The 15,415-nt window shown below is 39.6% G+C and overlaps 1 protein-coding gene across 1 annotated transcript in view; it reads left to right on the forward strand.

Moving 5' to 3' along the window:
• The first annotated feature begins 8,785 nt into the window (after window positions 1–8,785).
• The window catches only part of NR1H4 (nuclear receptor subfamily 1 group H member 4), a 136,104-nt gene continuing 129,474 nt past the window's right edge, over window positions 8,786–15,415 (forward strand). Inside the window, exon 1 of the mRNA XM_081595470.1 lies at window positions 8,786–9,643. The gene's annotated coding sequence lies outside the window, so the exon portion shown is untranslated. The remainder of the gene's footprint in view (window positions 9,644–15,415) is intronic.

Consider the following 15,415-nt stretch of genomic DNA (forward strand, 5'->3'; position numbering starts at 1 on the left):
CCTGTATTGTGCCAGATGCTTTATTACATTTTCATTTAATCTCCACATCCCATGACATACATTTTTTATCCCCATTTTACAACTGAGGAAAAGAAAGCAACAAAAGATGGACTTGCTCAGGGTCATCCTGCCAGAGGCAGTGCTGAGGTTGCGTGTATGCATGCGTGCTCAGCCATGTCTAACTCTTTGCAACCCCATGGACTTCAGCCGTTCAGGCTCCTCTGTTCATGGAATTTCCAGAGAAAAATACTGGAGTGGGTTGCCATTGAGATTGGTGGAGTCCAAAATAGATGTCAGTTTTGGAGAAGAAGTTTTTGCTTCAGGTTAGAAGAGATATTTTTAATAATGAAAACTGTAAATGGAGTGGGTTGTCATGTGGATAATTCCCTGTCTTGGCAGGCATGGAGGATGGAAAACATTTGGGTTGATGTGGCAGAGAACATTCAAACATTGTATGGGGGACTGGATTCAAAGATCCTTAGGGTCCTAGGTAATCTGAGAGCCAAATGAGTCTGTGAATTCACATGCGTGTGAAAGTTGCTTAGTCGTGTCCAACTCTTTACGACCCCATGGACTGTAGCCTGCCAGGAAACTCCGTTCATGGGATTTTCCAGGCAAGAATTCTGAAGTGGGTTGCCATTTCCTTCTCCAGGGGATCTTCCTGACCCAGGGATCGAACCCAGGTCTCCTGCATTGCAGGCAGACTCTTTACCATCTGAGCCGCCAGGGAAGCTCATAACTTGAATTCATACTTTGCTTATATTTTTTTAATAACAAGAGTCACAAGAGATTCAAATAGGTTTAAAAAAAAAAGTAGAGGAAAAATGAAAAACTAAGCAAAATAGCAAAGTTCCAGGAATCTGATGGTCAGAATGGCTGAGAAGAAGTAAACTAAATTTCACCTCTTCAGGGAATTCCCTGGCATCCTGTGGTTAGGACTCTGCCATTCCACTGCAGGGGGCCCAGTTCAATCCCTGGTCAGGGAAGTAGGATCCTACAAACTGTGTAGTGTGACCTAAAAAATATAATTTAAACCTGTCATAATGTCAAGAATGTGGTTAAATAATGTCCCAAATTACTTGTAAATCTTTAAGGCATTTAGTAATTTAAGAAGTTGGTTCATGCGTTTTATTAGGTAAAATTCTCTTAGAAGAGTCCTCTATTTTAAAAAAAATGTATGTCTTTAGCTGTTTTGGCTGGCGATACTAGGAAGTTTGATCAATTATACAAGATTATGATTGAAGTATTCCTAATGACCTTACTCAGAATGATATTCAGGGAAACCAAAATAACATAGCAGTAGTTAAACAGTGAAATACGTAAACATCTGGGACAACTAGATCCGTAGTTAGTGTTGAAAACCTTATCTTTGCATAAGGCAATAACATGGATACTCTCTAAATATATTTTAAAATTTAATGATATTTGAAAACAATGTTGGCATGTAAAATGTTGCTTGAAAATAAAATTATTTTCCTTTTTATTGTTTTTGAAAATTTTAATTCTACTTTCAGAAGAAAAAGATAGTATTATAGAAAAAATGGTAGATTTACTTGTAGTTTGTTATTGTAGGATTTTTTTTCTAATTTCTCCCGTATATATATATTTCTGGTCCCTAATGTATCAGCAGAATTGTAATGTATTTTATAAAAAGAATACTTTTGGGGGAAAAATGCCTGACTCTCTTATCAAATAGTATTATATTTATGTCATTGGTATAACATTTATGTTATTTTATGTATTTAAATCTCTTTAATGAGTGAAACTATGTAACTGAGAATAGTTCCTGGCACATAGAAAGTGCTCAATAAAATTACTTATCATCATCATTATCATCTTTTAACCTTTTTTGGGTTGAAAAGAAAGCATGCTGTTTCATTTTCACTCTTGACAGGATTTATTGTGAAAGTCATGCCATTTTCTAAGAAAAAAAAAGAGAGAAATTTATGGTAGCCAGTGATTTCTTTTTTTTTGTCTGTTAATGACGTCAATAACTATTTTAAGAACTCATGGTAATCCTTAAGGCAATATTGCAGATTGTGACACAAAGTTGTCCTTACTCCAACATTTGAAGTCAGCAGCATATGTAGAAATTTGATAAATTACTTTGATAAATCAAAGCTTTTAGGGCACTTGTCACTTGTCCTTACAGTATTTAAAAAATGGGGTCCTAAGTCATGGTGTTAAAAACTAGAAAACACATTATTTTGTTGTGATGGATTTAGTGAAGGTTGCAATGAACAAATAATTATATTGGAACATCAGGCAAGTGTATTGAATGGTTTGCAACATTTGCAACTGTACATTTTGCTGCAAATATCCATTTGTAGGTCAGTTCTTAGAGGCAAACTATGGATTCTAGCAAGAAGGGAAGGAGACCTGAGGTGCTAGATTCTTGAGACAAGAAAGTTTGACTGGTCCTTTTTAAAACAATGAAAGTTTTGGAACATGAACATAACAAGAAAAATAGTAATTGTTTAAGAAATAATGACACATTTATTATCCCTGCCTGGGTGTTAAATTCAAAGTAAAAATTGGAATCTACTATTTCTATTTCACACTGATGCCTTCTGAGCCCAACAAACCTTTTCCTCCCTCCCTGCTTCTTATCTCAGTTAATTACATCACCCTTTCACTGGAGCTAAATCTTTGAGTCATCTTTGACTTTTAAAAAAGTAGCCTTTTCTCTCTTCCCTGCCAAGTCCACTTAATTTTATTTTCAATCTGGAGCTCAATGTCTTACATCACTTTTGGAAAATTTTCAGCCATTCTCTCTTACTATAAAGCTTTTGGCCCCTTTTTTCTGTAGGCTCTTTCTGAGAATACAGAATGGATGCTAGTCTGTGGGTAGCATTCTGAACCATCACTTCTGTATTTTCCAGGCTTTTTGCCTCTATCTGTGTTTTTCTGGATATCTTCTGACTTATTTTTAAGTTCTTTATTTCTCTCTCTAAAGGTTCAGTCTGATAAAACTCCACTCATTGTGTTCTTAATTTCAGTTATTGTATTTTCAATTTTAGAACATTTAGTGGTTCTTTTTCAATTCTGCTATGTCCTTAAATAAAATATTTCTAGTTCTCTGCTGAAATTTCAACACTGTATTTTATTTCCTGGAACTCAAGGAGCTAATTATTTTAAAGTCTGATCAGTGTCACTATCTGGAGACCATGTAATTCTGTGTCTGTTTTCTACTGGTTTTGCTGACTCTTGTTCACAGTATCTTATCTCAGTCTGTGCTTCGTTTTCTTTGATTGTATCCAAAATTATATTTGAAAATTGCTTGTAGAATTTTTTAGAAAAAATGTTTGTTTATTTTAGGCTTAAAATAATATGTGTGTGGTTTTTTTTGTTTGTTTGCTTCCTTCTTCTCCAGAAAGGATTTTCGTTTGCTTCTTTCAAAAGCCTGAAGGCGTTAGCAATCTGGAATCTCTTTAATCCAGCTGAATGGCCTGAGATATTCTGGGCCACCCAGATGATCTGAAGTTGGGCTACAGGCAGTGCGGAAGCTCTTTTTCTTTCAATTCACTCTTGTTCCTGGAATACGGTACTTCAGGGCTCCATCCCACACTACTGTGTTTTCCCCAGCATCCAACTTTTATGTCTATACTAGGTTATCAAACTACTCAGATATCAAATACTGGCTTTGTTATGATTAGCAAATGCTCCCAGGAGAAAAGTAGCCTCAAATGTCAGGCTTACTTCTCTGGACTTTCATCTTCTCCGAGATGGCCAGATGGTGGCCAGGTGATTTTTCACCACCATGATGGTTCTACAATGCTTTTGAGCAGATATTAAAAACATTTTTTGTTGTCTTTTCTAGTGTGGAGTTGGTCTGAACTACCTAGTCTGCCATTAATGGATGCTGAAGTCCCTTTTAATATTATCTTTACAAGTTCTCTAGAACTAATTTATTTCCCTAGGGTTATTGTGGTATTAAATTAAACCTCAAATATCAGCAAATGTTTATTTCTCTCTTGTGTTACTAGCTGAGTGTGGGTTGGATTGGGTGGACTGGAGGCTTATTCTAAGCAGTCAGTCCGGTACCCAGGATTTATTTTTTCTCCACAATTGGAACAATTTGGAACATATAAGCAATTTTTAAAATATACTTTTCCAGATTCTTTTCCATTATAGGTTCAGTTCAGTTCAGTCGCTCAGTCGTGTCCTACTCTTTCCAACCCCATGGACTGTAGCACACCAGGCTTCCCTGTCCATCACCAACTCCTGGAGCTTGCTCAAACTCAGGTCCATTGAGTTGATGATACCATCCAACCATCTTATCCTCTATTGTCCCCTTCTTTTCATGCCTTCAACCTTTTCTAGCATCAGGCTCTTTTCTAAGCAGTCGGTTCTTCTCATCAGGTGGCCAAAGTATTGGAGTTTCAGCTTCAGCATCAGTCCTTCCAATGAAGAGTCAGGACTGATTTCCTTTAGGATTGACTGGTTTGATCTCCTTGCAGTCCAAGAGACTCTCAAGAGTCTTCTCCAACACCACAGTTCAAAAGCATCAATTCTTCAGTGCTTAGCTTTAAGAAAGCTGAGAACAATTATAGGTTATTATAAGATGTTGAATATTGTTCCCTGTGCAACGATCCTTGTTGTTTATTTTATATGAGGTCGTGTGTATCTCTTAACACATACTCTTAATTTATCCACCCCCCCCCTTTGATAACTGTAAGTTTATTTTCTATGTCTGAGTCTATTTTTTTTGTATATAGATTCATTTGTATAATTTTTTAGATTCCACATACAAGTGATATCATATGTTTGTCTTTCTCAGTGTGACTTACTTCACTTAGTATGGGAATCTCTGATCTGTCCCTGGTGCTGCACATGACAATATTTCATTCTTTTTTATAGTTGAGTAGTATTCCGTTGTATGTATATACCACACTTCTTTATAAGCTTTGATATCACCGTGAAAAGAGAAGTGGGCAGGGAGGAGGCACACTGGCTTTTTACTGCCTTACCTGGAAATGCAGCATTATTTCTGCTCCTAGTTTGGGTGGAGAATAAAGGAGAGCATGTGAATTACTGAGAGAGCACTAGTTGCTTCTGTTGCTTCAGCTCTACTAGGTAGGGGTCTTGTGAACTCTCACTTGACATATTGAAAGAGTCTCCTAACCCAGAGTGCCCAAAATGCTGTGACTGTGCTACACGGTATTCTAGGAGATTAGAACTAAGTTGTAGGGAGCAAATCTTGTATGGAAGGGCTATTTGGGCCCCTTCCAGGAGAAACCACAAAGATTGATATCTTTATTAGAATTGAAAGTCATTAGTGTACAGTAGATTTTGGTCTGATTCAAACCTGGCCTTAATAGCCATGCGGACCAATTTGAAAAGCTAAGGAAGCTGAAATTTTCTTTAAATTTTATTTCTCACTGAATCCTGGACCTTATGCCAGGCCCTTTCCATATATGATCTGATTTAATTCTCATGGCCAGTCAGTGAGGAAATTTCAACTATTTATCCCCAAGTATTCAACTATTTATTAAAATATAAATGGTGTTTCAGAGCAGAACTTATACTCAAGAACTCTAATGGCCATATTTTAATCTTAATTCTTTTTTAAAAGTTTAAGTATATTGATTTACAATATCATATTAACCTTAACTAAATATTAATCTTAATTCTTGATGTTTAACCTGTTCTCCACCTCTTCTCGTGGCTGCAGTAATTCCAGACAATGGTAATTCTTAAAGTCAGGAGAATGTCCCAGTAATTTCAGGAAGGTGTGAGCGAACTGATGGAATGAGCTCTGGTGGTTTGATCCAGATCCCAGTACAGGGCCTGGTGAAAAACCAGATGAACAGGTGAGATCCCTCTTCTCACCAGCTGCTGGACTGCAGTGAGATGGAAGAAAACCCCTAACGAAAATAGGGGCCCCATATTTTCCCAATTTTCCCTGGTTATCCTGATAGGAAGGCTGAACCCAATGCTTACTCTGTGTGTGTGTGTGTGTGTGTGTGTGTGGTGGTGGTGGTGGTGTTGGGGAGTTGCAGGGGGTTGCCAGAAGACTGAATTTCTCTCAGGCATCCAAGATATGGAAACACAAACACCATCCAGATGCTCAGTACATGCCCTGCATGGAATAGAAGCTCAATAGACATATTCTTCAAAATCTGATGTATTTAAGGATAATTATGCTGGAAGTGATTTTCAGGTTGACTGGTCAAACATGGCAGGTTAAATGTTAAGTCTACTTCCTAAGATTATAATAAAGGAATAAAAGAGCACATAAATTTTCCAGGACAAAGAGAAAGGAAGGGACAATCACATTTGGGGAGTGAAATAGGGATACATCAGCCTTAACTGACTTCAGCAGAACCAAGTCAAAAAAGAAGAAACCTGTTTGTGTTACTGAATGAGGGGAAGCTGAGACATTGGAGGCACCAGGGACAGGTACCTCTGGAGAACAGAGTGAGTGGGTAGACTGACATTAGAGGAGGCGAACTGAAAACACAGGGCTGGTTGAAGGTTAGAAATGCCTGATGCAGCAACCCTAGTGAAAGTGCATGTAAGGAGTAGTTATACCTGCAGAGCTCAGCCACTAAACTGCCCCTCCCCACACCTAGTGCAAAATGGGAGCTTTATTTTCTGGACAGGAAATCTCTGGATTTAAGAACACTTGTCATAGCTGCATATAAATTCCAAAAGGTAGAGACTTCAGTCTGTTTTGGTCACTGATGAATCTCAAGTACCTAGAACAGTGTCTGGCATTTAATAGTCACTTGGTAAATATTTGTTGAATAAGTGAATAGATGAATGAATGAACCTCATTAAACACAGAGGTATTAATTAAAAGTTTCCATCCTAAACACTGAAAACTTTCAGCTACATTCATGTGCCAAGTTTCCAAAATGCTGGTCATCAAGCTCATACCCTCTAGGCAAGAGACCTAAGGATTCACAGTGTGAGGGGTGGGAACTCACTTTCTAAGAGAAAGGCTTACACACATTGACATTTGGGGGTTTCCCCATCAGACCCCTGCCCAATCCTTTCCTGTGGAGGCCACCCACCATCCCCTTCCAACGGGAATAAACATTCATTCATTCAATCTGCAATTATTTATCATCTATAATGAACATTTCAATTATTGAGCACCTACAATGGTCTAGGCACTGGGAGTAGAAAATAAGTCTCTGCTCTTATAGAGCTTACATGCTAGAGGGCAGACACGGCAAGTAAGCAGGTTGATAATTAAATTCAGTATATGGCATGTGAGAGGGTGATAAGTGCTAAAGACAAACATAGAACAGGGTAAGGAGACAGGGAGTGAGGGGGTTTGCATATTCAGGGATGTAGTGAACTTTCTCCCCCTATTTGGGCTAAGGTTTCCAGGAATAACAAAAAACAAGTACAAAGGCTGTGCATGAAGTGGGAATACACCTGACATATTTAAAGAACACCAAGTCTTTTAAAATGGTCAGGTTCTAGACACATCTCGAAGGAAGACAGAATATTTGCTGAGAAGCAGAAGACTGGGGAGGATCAGACTTGGTAGGGGAAGAAATCCAGGATGAAAAATTTTGGACACGTTTGACTTGGGAATTTTATTTGCCTATTGATTGCTGAGTAGCAATACCAGTGGGCAGTGGAAGGCAGTCTGGGATTCAGGGCAGAGGTCAGAGCTGGAGCTGTACATTCATGAGTCATTGTCACATCACACCGATGGTAGTTAAAACCACGAGACCCGGATGAGATCATCAAGACTTGCACATGATTGAGCCCTGGGAGCACTCCAACAGAGAGAGATGTCAGGAGATGAGGAGTTAGCAGAGGATATGGAAAAGTGAGGGAGCGGGTTAGAGAAGGGGACCCAGAGAGGATGGCATCTTGCTGCTAGGTGAAGAAAGAATGGCTTGGAGGAGGGGTGATTGTTAGCTTAGGGTCAGGGCACAATCAGTTGCATCAAAGCTGCTGTTAAATGAAGTGAGAGGGCTGAGAATGGGCCATTGGAACCAGCGGCATGGAGGTCACTGGTGACCTTGATAAGAATCGTTTTAATGTAGTAGGATAAAAGCCTCATGGAGTGTATTCAACCAAGGCTGGACTTTTTACTACCTTCCTCTTACATATGAATAGACAGCCAAAGATTGCTGAGAGTTCAGGAAAGTTTCTGATACTAAAGACAGAGCTCAACACTGACAGGGAGGAAGGTAATTGGAGGAAACCCAACATCGCAGGGAGTAGAACAAACCATAATCTGAAAGAGAAGAAAAGTTACTGCGTGAGTGACACAAAAATAGGTGTCTATTTTTTTCTTTTTTAAGGAAGAAATGTCCAGAGAAGCAGATAGGGCTAGATAGAATCTTGAGTCTGGGAGGTGACTACGACTCCAGGGCTGGAAAGCTCTTCCAACACAGGAACAGGAACAGCACAAAGTAACCTCTTTCTCTTCTTTTTCCCCCTTTCCTCCCTTCCCATCTCCCTTCTCTCTCCGGTCACATGACAAAATTAAAACAACTTAGTAACGGCTTTGGTGTCCTTTATTTAAGGGAAACAACCCATGGCTGAGGGGCGGTAGGGAGGGGTAGTTCAATGCTCGCTAGCGGTGAAGCAGTCTTCCGAGAGATTTTGGGCAAGAGAATATTTTACAAAATGTTAGAACAGACAACTCAGAAGCTGGGTGTGCTTGATTAGGAGGTCGAGGATGTCCTAATAAGGAGTGCAGGTCCTGTTTTCTAGAATGAAGGGAGCTCACCCGACGCTGAGTTGGAGGATTGATTGGGGTTAGATTTCCCTGTCAGGTGTAGCCTGTCAAGTGCAGACTGAGGTGTGATTTGCGATGTGGGCGGGGCCATCCTGGTTTCCTGACAAGTTGAGTTAACCTTCTCATGCCTAATTATAATGTCTGGATCCCGAAGTAAAGTTGAAGTCAAATAACTTAGACATACCACGGATGTGAGAGACTTTTGACCCTTTCGGCCAGCCGTACGATGACTTTTGTAGGATCCGGGTAAACGGGCTAGAGAGTTGCTGCCAGGTGGATCTGCTTCTCTTTTTCCCCTCAGCTTTATCGGGTGGGGCTGGATGGAGCCACGTTTCAGTCAGGCTTGTGGCCGAGCAGAACTAACCTGCCTTATGAAAACGAGGAGAGGAAGGGGAACATTTGTTGATGAAATTAACTTCGCCACAAATTTCATACAGATACAGTCTCACAGGAAAAGAGAAGCGAAGACAGATCCTGAAGCCGGTTGTGTGCTTAGGTGCTTAGTCTTGTCTTTACTCTCCGACCGCATGGACTGCAGCCCGCCAGACTCCTCTGTCCATGGGATTCTCCAGGCAAGAATACTGGAGTGGGTTGCCATGCCCTCCTCCAGGGGATCTTCCCAACCCAGGGATCGAATCCAGGTCCCCTGAATTGCAGGCGGATTCTTGATGGTCTGAGCCACCGGGGAAGCCCAAGAATACTGGAGTGGGTTGCTATTTCCTTTTCCAGGGGAACTTCCCAACCCAGGAATGGAACCGGGGTCTCCTGCATTGCAGGCGGATTCTTTACCACCTGAGCTACCAGGCAAGCCCCCTGAAGCGGGTTAAAGCCACTAATGTTGTGGGTCGTGGTTGTGAGGTGTAGGTACTGGAGACCTGCAGACTTCTCAACATGAGGTCTACAAACACCCAAGAAAATATGAACCATATGGTAAGTTGTGATTTCTCTCCAAAAGTCATCTGGAGAGAAGAATTATCTGTAATCTTCTACAACTGCTGTCATAGTCTCAAAGGTTTCCATGATCCAGAAGAGTCATAAGATTGGGAATTCCCTGGCAGTCCAGTGGTCAGGACACTGGGCTAGCACTACCAGGGGGCACTAGTTGGATCCCTGGTCGGGGAACTAAGATCCCGCAAGACACACAGCATGGCCAAAAAAATAAAATTAAGATTTGACTAGAACTACCAGTACTAAATTGAAGGAAATCTAGTAAATTGTAGTCACTGCCTGAGATGCTCTTTGTGTCAGACTGATTCTCTAGCTTAGGCGCCTGGCCTTCTCATATTCCCATCTTCTTTTTCTTCATGGAACTTCACTTTCTATCATAGTTCCCATCTCCTTCCTTCATTTGGAGTCTTCGTTCTAACCCTTTTCCATACCCACTTTCTTCTTTCTCTACTGTTTAATAGATCCACTGGGGAGCTTGGCTTGGAGTTGTGGGGCAATCAGGTAGGCAGGAACTTCTCCAATTTATTTATCATCTTTTCACATTGTTCCTAGTAGTGATTATAAAATATTGACATTAAGTAGATAAACTCATTTTGAAAGTACTTGAATGATGTCTTTTCAAGCTACATGCTGTTTGACCGTGATATGTACTAAACGGTGATGAGAAACACCCCAGAAAGATAATGTTAACATCCTTGATTGGAATGTAACTATAAATTAATGGAAAATACTATGAAGTACTGTGAATAAATAGCCATAAAGCCTGGTTAAATATTATCACTTAAAGAACCATTAAGAAATAATGCTATTTATATAACCAAAGTGAATCCCATTTCTCTGCAGATCAAACAATTACACACAGCAAGAGCAAGCATCTTGGCTTTCACTAATTACAGAATTTTTTTCCACTAAATAGCTTTTTATGTTTTGATAGTGCTGATTGTTTTAAAGTTGTTCCCAAGGATTCATGTTCAAAGATCATCTTTCAGTCTATCACATTTTTAAGAATGATGTAATGCTTTCTTGATTATTTCAACATAACATAAAATGGAAATTCCATGGTTTGAGGTTTAAAGATAGTTCCTTTTTAATCTTCTTTAGGAGCACATTTCATAATGAGTTTTGGTCTAAAATATGATCCTGGTTTTCATCAGAATTTCTCTCACCCTATTTTTGGCTGAAATGGGGTAAAGAGTCAAATGACTTTTGGCTCTTTTTTGTCTAGTGTTTGTGGTTTCACACGGTTTTAATATGCTTGAGAATAAGATTTCATTTTTTGTAGAGAAAGGTTTAAGGCACCGGTTTTCCAGCATATCCCTGTGAGCTGCACTCTCTCTGGTGAAGGCCATAATATTTTATCTTTTTTTTAGAGAGATTGAAGACCATAGCTTTTATGGATGGATTCATTATTGTTTTAAGGATGCAACTGGTATTTAAAATATGCAAATGTTATTTTACTCCTATTTAAAACCCCAGAGATTTCTGTATTACTTGTCTATCACTGCAGGGCAAAGCACCACTGATTTTATGTCTTTCAGACTCAAAACTATGTACTGGCTCACACCTCTATGGGTTGGCTATTTCAGTTGGGCTCAACCAGGTGGTTCTTCTACTGGTATCCCCTGGGGTCACCCTTGTGACTGCAGTCATCTTGTGCTTACTTGGTTTGGATGACCTAGATGGCTTTACTGGCTGTTGGTGCTACCTGTTGCCTGTGGTGCCCTGGTTCTCTACCACATGGCCTCATATCCTCTGACTGGCTAGACCCAGCTTCATTACATGATAGATGTTATAGATATAATAGATATAATGTACTTCTTACATTATAAGAAGGAGAAAATGGAAGCAGTAGGGGCCTCTTGAGGCCAAGTCTCAGATGCCTCACAGTGTCACTTCTCCCACATTTTTTGGTTCCAGAGCCAGCCCCAGTTCAAGGAGAGGGATGATAGATTTCACCCCCTGATAGAAGGAGTCTCAAAATCACATTGCAATGGGACATCCATATTGGGTTGCAAGGATTATAGTGATCATCTTTGCAGGCAAACCTACCATAGCTTCTCATCACAATTAAAATAAAAACCAAATTTTCACTATGGCTCCCAAGTCCCTACATCTTCTGACTTCCTTTTCAATTTTGTATTGTTCCATGCTTCCCTTTGTTCTTTGCCTTCCTTTCTGTTACTCAAATGACCTCACCTTGTTGTTCTCCCTTCCTCAAATGCTCCTTCTTCATATCTAGGCTCCTTCTTGTCATTCAAGTCTTAGTTAAATGTCACTACAAGTATATTTTAAAAAACACTTTATTGAGGTATGACTGGCACATTAAAAAGCTATGCTTATTTAATGTATATAACTCTATGAGTTTGGGTATAAGTACATGCCCATGAAATAATCGTCAGTGTCAAGGTCATAGACACATCCATCACCACCCAAAGATTTCCCTCCATTATTATTAGTGTGTGGGGAAAACAGTGAACATAAGATCTATACTTAGTCAATTTTGACTATACAATACTGTTGGCTAGACACCATGCTGTGTAGTAGATCTCCAGAATTTATCTTGCATAACTGAAATTTTGTACCATTTGACCATCACCTGCTCATATCCCTTCCTTGCTTCCTAACCCCAATGACCACAATTCTACTCTGCTTTTGGAGTTTGACATTTTTTTTTTTTTTGCCACACTGTGCAACACATGGGATCTTACTTCCCCAATCAGGGATCGAGCCCATGCCCCTTGCAGTGGAAGAATGGATTCCTAACCACTGGCCTACCAGTGGTGGTGAGGGGAGGTCCTGAGTTTATCTGTTTTAGATTCCACATAATAGAACCCTCAGAATGTCTTAATTTGCCTCTTCAACTTTCTTAGCAACTCTTTATTACTTGTATGCTTTTATCTATTTCATTTATCACTTTCTAAATTATCTTTTTTAAAAAATATGCTTATTGCTTATTTTCCCACTGGAATTTAAGGTCTTTGGGAGATAAGGCTTTGTCTGTCTTGTTTATTCCTATTTGTTCAAGGATGAGAATATGTCTTTGTAATGGTCCTCAACCTTGGCTACACTCTAGAGGGTGTGGCGTGATGCCCAGGCTGTACTCCAGACAACTGGAAATGCCAAAATGATCCCAAAGAGCCAGCCAAAAGGAAGGACCACTGGCTAGCCTGAAAACCTCAGAGAATAGCAGGAACCAGGGCTGGGTCTTAAAGAGAAGGCAAGATTTAGAGACATGGGGTAAAGAAGAAAGCCTTCCTTTCAGAAAGGATGTAGGAGGAGCAACAGGGAAAGGAACTAGATATTGCAGAATGAGTAATGCCAGGAATAGGCTTGTTAACTTGATTTGATAAGCTGTTGGTACATTGACCATTCTTCCTAAATTTTCCAAACTAGCTGATTTGAAATACTGTGTTCCATTTTCCATGTAAATCAACAACACATCTTTTAACATTTGAGCATCTAAACTCCAACTCTAAGGCAGAAGCAACACAAAATCATAGTAAAATGATGAATCTTTTTTTTAAAAAAATGAACATTTTTCAGAAAATATTAGGTTGGTGCAAAAGTAATTGTAGTTTTTGCATTGTTGAAATTTGCCATTTGATATTGGAATATATTCTAAATAAATGTGGTTATGTTATACATCATTTTAATGCACATTTCTTGCTTTTCATTTTTGCTAATGGCTTATTACTTACTGTTTATATTTATTTTAGACTAGGGAAATAATGTTAGACAAAAAGCAAATTCGAGCAGTTTTCTTGTTTGAGTTCAAAATGGGGTGTAAAGCAGCAGAAGCAATTTGCAACATCAACAGCCATTTGGCCCAGGAACTGCTAATGAACATACAATGCAGTGGTGGTTCAAGAAGTTTTACAGAGGAGATGAGAGGCTTGAAGATGATGAGTGCCTGTGGCTGGCCATCAGAAGTTGGTACTAACTAGCTGAGAGCCATCACTGAAGCTGATCCTCTTACAATTGAAAAGTTGCCAAAGAATTCAATGTCAGCTATTCTTCCACATTTGAAGCAAATTGGAAAGGTGAAAAAGCTTGATAAGTGGGTACCTTGTGAGCTGACTGGAAATCAAAAAGTTGTCATTTTGAGATGTCATCTTCTCTTATTCTATGCAACAGTGACAAGCCATTTCTCGATTGGATTGTGACATGTAACGGAAAGTGGATTTTATACAACAACCAGCTGAGTTGCAGAAGAAGCTCCAAAGCACTTCCCAAAGCCAAACTTGCACCAAAAAAAGGTCATGGTCACTGTTTGGTGGTCTGCTGCCAGTCTGATCCACTCCAGTTTTCTGAATCCTAGCGAAATCATTACATCTGAGAAGTATGCTCAGCAAATCAATGAGATGCACTGAAAACTGCCACGCCTGGAGCTAGCGTTGATCAACAGAAAGGACCCAATTCTTTACAACAATGCAGGACCACACATCACACAATCAACTGCTTCAAAAGCTGAACGAATTGAGCTTTGAGGTTTTGTTTCATCTGCCATATTCACCTGACCTCTCGCCAACTGACTACTACTTCTTCAAGCATCTTAACAACGTTTTTCAGGGAAAACGCTTCCACAACTAGCAGGAGGCAGAAAATGCTTTCCAAGAGTTCATTGAATCCCGAAGCATGGATTTTTACACTACAGTAATAGACAAACTTATTTCTCATTGGCAAAAATGTGTTGATTGTAATGGTTCCTAATTTGGTTAATAATGATGTGTTTGAGCTTAGTTATAATGATTTAAAATTCACAGTCCAAAACCGTAATTACGTTTGCACCAACCTAATAGCTACTCTGAAATGAGAAATCTTGTCATTTAAGAAAGCAACTTTGTATCCTTAACGAGGGGTACAGGAGTGATAAAAGTGATGTTTTAGGATTGTTCTGTAAGAACAGATTGGAGATTAGAGGCAAGAAAAGGAAAGAGGTAGGTACCCCAGCCATGCTGGTGTATTTATCCGCATGAAGTGAGTAAGGGTCATGGTGATTGGGACATAAAGTCAAGGGTGGATGGGAGAGGCATTTGGGAAAAAAAAGTAAGTCACAAGTCATGATGATGGGTCAGTAGTGTCACAGCTAGGAGGAAGGGTGGCCTTACCCTCATGGGTTAAATTATTTTGGTGAGCATTTATATTGATCAGTTTCACAGAATTAAATTCATGTAATGCTGTGTGTTATCTGAATGAGAGGGCAAAGAGCAGAGAGAAAAAGCCTTGCACCATGTTCCAAAAACCTAAATCCTTTAGTTTCTAAATTGAGATATAATTCACATACCATACATTTCGCTCTTTTAAAGTGTGTAATTCAGTGGCTTTTCATATATTCAAGAGGTTGTGCAATCAACATCACTGTCTAATCCAGAACATTTTTACCACCCCAGAAAGAACCCTGTACTCATTAGCAACCATTCCTCATTCCCGTTTCCCCATCTCTTGGCAACCACTAATCCAATTTCTGTCTATGGATTTGCCTATTGTGAACATTTCATATATATGGAATCATATAATATATGGTATTTTGTGATTTAGCATTTCTTCAAGGTTTACCCATGTTGTAGCATATGCAGGCATGGATGCTCAGTTGTTCAGTCATGCCTAACTCCCTGTGACCCCACGGACTGTAGCCCGCCAGGCTACTGTGTTCATGAGATTATCTAGGCAAGCATACTGGAGTGGGTTGCCATTTCCTTTTCCAGGGGATCTTCCCCACCCTGGCATTGAACCTGCCTCTCCTCTATCTCCTGC

The sequence above is a fragment of the Giraffa tippelskirchi genome, chromosome 4 (assembly GCF_054371585.1).
Source record: "Giraffa tippelskirchi isolate mGirTip1 chromosome 4, T2T-mGirTip1v1.2.pri, whole genome shotgun sequence".
Taxonomy (NCBI): Eukaryota; Metazoa; Chordata; class Mammalia; order Artiodactyla; family Giraffidae; genus Giraffa; species Giraffa tippelskirchi.